Source organism: Phyllostomus discolor, chromosome X (genome assembly GCF_004126475.2).
Source record: "Phyllostomus discolor isolate MPI-MPIP mPhyDis1 chromosome X, mPhyDis1.pri.v3, whole genome shotgun sequence".
In the NCBI taxonomy this organism is placed as follows: domain Eukaryota; kingdom Metazoa; phylum Chordata; class Mammalia; order Chiroptera; family Phyllostomidae; genus Phyllostomus; species Phyllostomus discolor.
This window is the reverse complement of record NC_050198.1, coordinates 91879592-91885591: the sequence shown is the minus strand read 5'-3', so window position 1 is coordinate 91885591 and position 6000 is coordinate 91879592.

Genomic DNA, 6000 nt, shown 5'->3' with positions numbered 1-6000 from the left:
TGCATGGCAGTTGAGCCTTATGTCTCATCTTCTTGTTTTACTTCTATACCCCGAAACAAATGCATTCTCTATCACAAAATAGGTGTTCAACTAGTAGTTTCAGAATAAATGGAATGAAGTTGTGGAGGTGGTAGAAAAACCCATTCTTTACCTTCTTGGATAAGTGGCTGTGACAGATGATTATCTCTCAAAACGGTGGACCCTCCACAGCTCTGTCTTCATATTTTACAACCCCATCCTACACACACATTTGTAGCAAGTCCTTGATTTATTTTAATAAAAATGTGGCTCATATAAGATTAAGCCTCCAGAATTACTGACTTTGAATCTTTCACTTATTTATTAATTAATTCGACTGATCACTTATTCAGTGCCAGGCACTGGGAAGATGTTAGAAATGAAGATAAATAAGCTGCTGCTTGTACTCTACAAGAGCTGTCAGCCTGCACACTGAGCCAGAAGCGGCAACATAATTGCAACATGTGCTAAAGAGCTACTTTAAAAGTAGAGATGGTTGTGGTCAAAGGGAGAGAAGAACCGTGGTTGCTTGGAATCAGTGAGCTGTACTGAGATCAATGAGCATGTGATTAAAGGCAGGGAGAACCATTCCCAGTGTGTTCACCATGGTTAATTGAAGGGACAATTTTCTTGATATCATATTTGAGAAGAGGGATTATGCCTTTCTTGATGCAGTCTTCAGTTGATGAAATATCTTTGCCTATCACCTTTCCTGCTGTGTCGTTGATCGCTTCACCCTGTTCCTGTTTCCACTCTCTGATGAAGAGAGCAAAGCCATCCATGAAGGTATGTCAGAGAACTCACAATGCGGTAGAGGGTCCTTCTTTGTTTTAAAGGGACATAAAGGTGTGACAAGAGGTGGAAAGACAGAAGTATCTGTGGTGCAGAGGTTTGTAGAAAGGCTTTACTTGAAGCCTGAATCTTTAACTTCATGGCTTGCTTTCCTACCTCAGCAGATCTTGCCACTGAACTCAGTTAGCTTTAGTTCAACATGTGCTTTCCACAAAGAGAGATTGACAGAAATCAATTGTTTGGGTCTTAAGTGCATTCTTCATTTGCTAATAGTAATTTTTTTGTAAACAAAACCTCACTTTTCATCTGTGAGGGATGGGTTATGTTCTATAAATGCTTGGAAATCATCATCTCACACTTTTTTTTTATCCTCACCCAAGCACATGCTTATTGATTATATAGTGAGGGGAAAGGATGGAGAAAGAGAAGCAGAGAAACATTGATTGGCTGCCTTTCGTACCCCACCTGAACTGAATCCACCACTTCGCCATGTGGCCTGATAGGAATGAAAGCGGTGACCTTTTGTATTATAGAAGGATGTCCAAGCAACTGAGCCACACTGCTTAGTATTTATCTAACACTTTTGAAATGTAGTCCCCTAGCTTCAAAGCTTCTAAAACCACGGCAAGGAGAATTCCAGGCTGTGTCCATCAACTCCAGTGTAATATCTGTGTCGCTTTCAACCAAACAATGACATCATTTCCCAATATGCTGTTTGAGAAAATAATAGTTCTGTTAGTGTTCTGAGTGATAAGTTACTTACACCAAGGATCCTAGCTGCGTCTGAAACCATAATGCTGATTTCATTGGGACCGATAGAGTTTCACTGCTTTGGAAATAGGCAAGAAAACAAAATAGAAAAGGGGCTTTCAAGTAATGAGCATTTTGCTGATTGTAAAATGAACCAATGTACATTTTTCAACAAAGATATATATATAAAAGATGAAATTTAATTCCAAAACCATATTATTAAGTAACTGCAACCTAATTCTTTAGATTCGCTTTGGCCTCTGCACTTTTTCACTTTCCCAATATGTCTTCCTAGGATATAGTGTCCTATGTTATTGTTGTTATTCACATGCTTTGGCTTGTGGAAATTTCAACATGTTAAGTAGATTGTTGGGTATATAAAAGCTACATCTCACATATTGGAATTTGGCCCATACATTTAAATTGCCGAAATGGTAGCAGTGAAACCCAGGCCTTGACAAGGGGAGACCTTGTTTTAGTTGATGTCTTGCAAAGAACATCCTCCTTTGACGCCTCGGTGGGGAATGCATGCTGAAGAATTAATTAACTAGTGTGATGTCTGAGGTAGTGGTTGAAAAGAGTGCCATGGCTTCCTCCTTGGTGTGGACCAGAAAAACAAATGTGTGCTGGCTCCGCAAAGAATGTTTCAGATGGCAAATATGCCCCAAGGATAGGAAATGACAATATGTTAAAAAGTAGCTTAAGATCTCTTGAACTTTCAGTCCCTTTTTTATGATTGCAGGTGCTATCCTTGGCCCCTTGTCCAACATCATCAACTGCCCCAGAGTGCAGATGAGAACTGCTAAGCTCATTACAGAACTTTTGACATAATTTAGACATCTTTTTATCTCTAAATCCCTGCTCCTAGAATAGAAACTTCATTTTTCTCATCTATCTTTTTAAAATGATAAAGAGTTATCCTTTCTTCTTCTAGGCAGGGCTTTTGACATGTCAAATTCATTTTCTCTATTATAACTGAGTTGTACCTTACAATATTGTGCCCTTTTGACATCCTGAAGAAATGGCACTGCCCAATCTTGCATGGCTTGCCAAAAGGTCACATTGAAAATTAGTTGTAGTCCTGGCTGGTGTGGCTCAGTGGATTCAGTGTGGGCTGTGGACCAAAGGGTTGCCAATTTGATTCCCAGTGAGGGCACATGCCTGGGTTGCAGGCCACATCCCCAGTGGGAGTCACGTGAGAAGCAACCACACACTGCTGTTTCTCTCCCTCTCTTTCTCCCTCCCTTCCCCTCTCTCTAGACATAAATAAATAAAGTCTTAAAAAAAGAAAATTAGTTTCAAAGGCAAGATTGGGACACAGGTTATATAATTCTACTAATCAGCCAACCATATTCATCTTTATATCACTGAATTTCACTATAGACTCAGAGAGGACAAAACAGGGGAGCTGACATTAGGGCCGGAGAGCAAAAGTCAAAGGAAGAATAGGGCACAGTGATTAGTTCTGCACTACTGGGTCAATGGTCTTACAGAACATGATTTCTCAACATGGGTGTATCAGTTCCAAGGGAACAAAAATTGGTTCTTTGGTGAGGGAAGAGCATAATCTTATTATTGTATGTATAAAGAACAGATATGCAACATATAAATGAATATTCAGTACATCTGTGCTTTTGAAAGTTCATTGGTACAGGGTATTTGCATAGAAAAAATCTAGAAGGGCTCCTTAGGGAAGTAATGCTGAACAAACAAACAAGCAGGTTACTAAAAAGCACTTGCACAACGTTTTCTAGACGCAAGCCAGAAAAAAGAAATAATGTTTGAAGATGAACTTGTTGCCAAATGCAATGATGTAAGTGGAAGTTGTTTTATCTCATTATATGTGGGTGAATATTTATATATAGATCACTCTTTCAGAATATCCCCAGATACTCACTTGCCCTTATGTAATCCCCTCCCTCAGCTTGTGGATCAAACCCATGAATATGATGCACCTTCTCTTCCTTGACTCTATTCTGTTACATTGAAAAGGAGAAGAGATTTTTCAAATGTAACTCAGGTTCCTAATCAGTTGACTTCAAGTTAATCAAGAGAGAATGTCCTGGACGGGTATGATCTATCATATTTTGCTGTGTATAATGTGCACTTTTTTGCCCAAATTTTTGAGGGAAAAATAAGGATGTGCATTATACACGGGATGTGTGTGTGCGTGTGTGTGTGTAATGCACATAAACCCATGTATGATGTGTGCAAAAATGTGGGTGCGCATTATACATGGCAAAATACAGGAGTAATAAGAAGAAAAGTCTTTGGCTTTCCCTGAGCTCTGACCTGGGAATTAGCAGACAGGTGTTTTCTGGTTTCAACTGTCTCTACAACCTTCCCAGAAATCTTAGACATTATTAAACCTCACGTAATAGTTTTATCATGCCAGGAGTGATTATGTGATTTGCTTTTTATGTTCCTTCTAAATTTAACATTTTGGTCTTCAAATCCATTTTTTGCCAAGAATCTCCTGAGATCTTCCATCTGTACTTAAACCTAGATATATGGTTCTTAGAGAAACCAGAGTGATCAGGTGGTCTATTTTTAGGGCTTAATGATTTTCTCAGCCTAGAAATTGAGGCTGCATCACCTATTTCTGACCTAAAATGAGGATCTTGGAAGTTGGATAATCCCACTGCTGCATACCTGGCCTAGGACCCACTCAGCATTATCTTTGGTCCCTATCACCCCTGACTCTGTGTGGAGAAGTCAGAATCTTGCCATTGTGCTGGGCACTGTCAGAATAATCCAAGTGGAATACTTGGAGCCCATCATTTCATAATGCCTCTTATCCTCATCCTTGTCATCCTTAGTTATCTCCCACAATATAAGCTATTTTCTTCAGCTGATTCTGTTAATATGACTCTATGCTTTCTCCTGTGCCAACTGCTGCCTATTTCTTTTACTTTCACAACTTGTCATGATTTTCTCTTTGACTTTACTGTTTTAATAAAAACCTGGCTGTGGTCCAAGAACTCTGCCATCCCAGCCACTGTGTTAAGAAGAGTCTGTTTATTCTCTTCTCAATTATCTCAGGTTTGTCTCTCCCCAAAATTGGTATGTTGAAGCCTAATTCCCGATGGCATGGTATCTGGAAGTGGCGCCTTTTGGAGGTAATCAGGACATGAGAGGAGAGTCCACATGAATGGGATTAGTGGCCTTAGAAGAGAGACCCCAGAGAGTCCCGTTGCCATGTGAGGACACTGAGAAGACTGCTAATTATGAACCAGGAAATGAGCTGTCACCAGATATCTAATTTGTCAACACCTTGATCTTAGACCTGACAGCCTCAAGAACTGGGAGAACTAAATGTTGTCTAATCCACCAGGCTGTGGTATTTTTGTTAATAATTGAATAAGTGACTCCTTTACTTGGCAAAACCTCCTGCTCTTATGAAGTCATGCATTCGCACAACCCTCTACTTGTCTTTGTTGCTGTCACCCCCAAAACCTCTTGCATATCCCCCATATTCATTGCAGAATTTTGTACCTAGTCATAATTTCAGCTTCAAAACAAATTCTGGTGCCACACAGATGAACTTTTCACCTCTGTGGCTTCAAAACATTTAAACCTTTTCATTTCCTGAGATTCACTTCCACTATTCCTCAGTCCACCATTCCTATGGTTACAGCACCATCCTGATAAGAACCTGGTATGTCTCCTTGTCTAATATATGAAATTGAAATATTTTTAATATTTGACTATCCATATTTTGACATGTTTACTGTACACCTATGTTTTTTGGCCCAAACTTTCAGGAAAAAAATCTTTTGTTTTTTGATTCAGTAATTTATTTATTTATATATACATGCATTTTTTATATTATAAAAGCATTTTAACAATTATTCCTAAAGATGTTATGTATTTATTTATTTATTTTTAGAGATGTGGACGAGAAGAAAGAGAGGGAGAGAAACATCAGTGTGTGGTTGCCTCCCACAGAACCCCTACTGGGGATGTGGCCTACAACCTAGGCATGCGCCCTGACTGGTAATTGAACCGATGACCCTTTGGTTCACAGGCTAGCACTCAATCCACTGAGCCATATCAGCCATGGTTAGCATTTATTTTTGAACATATGGATATTGTTATTGCTTTCTAAAGTTATAGTTTTAAGACATACACATAAATGAAAGAATTAAAAACATTTATATAGACACAGAATTAGGAGTACCCGTTTATAATGTGCATCTTTATTTTTTGCTCAAAAATTTGGGCAAAAAAGTGCACATTTTACACAGAGAATATGGTAAATCCTTGTCTACTTTAATCTCTCTTGTTTCCTCATATTACATCTGAATATTTGTTCTCAGAATGAGAACTAGTCCAGTCATCCATCTACTTTCTCCCTATGTTCACTCCCTTTTTTAATGCCACAATTTATCACCTTATTATCCAAGCAATAATGCCAACTCACTTTTCTGTCAACTGAAC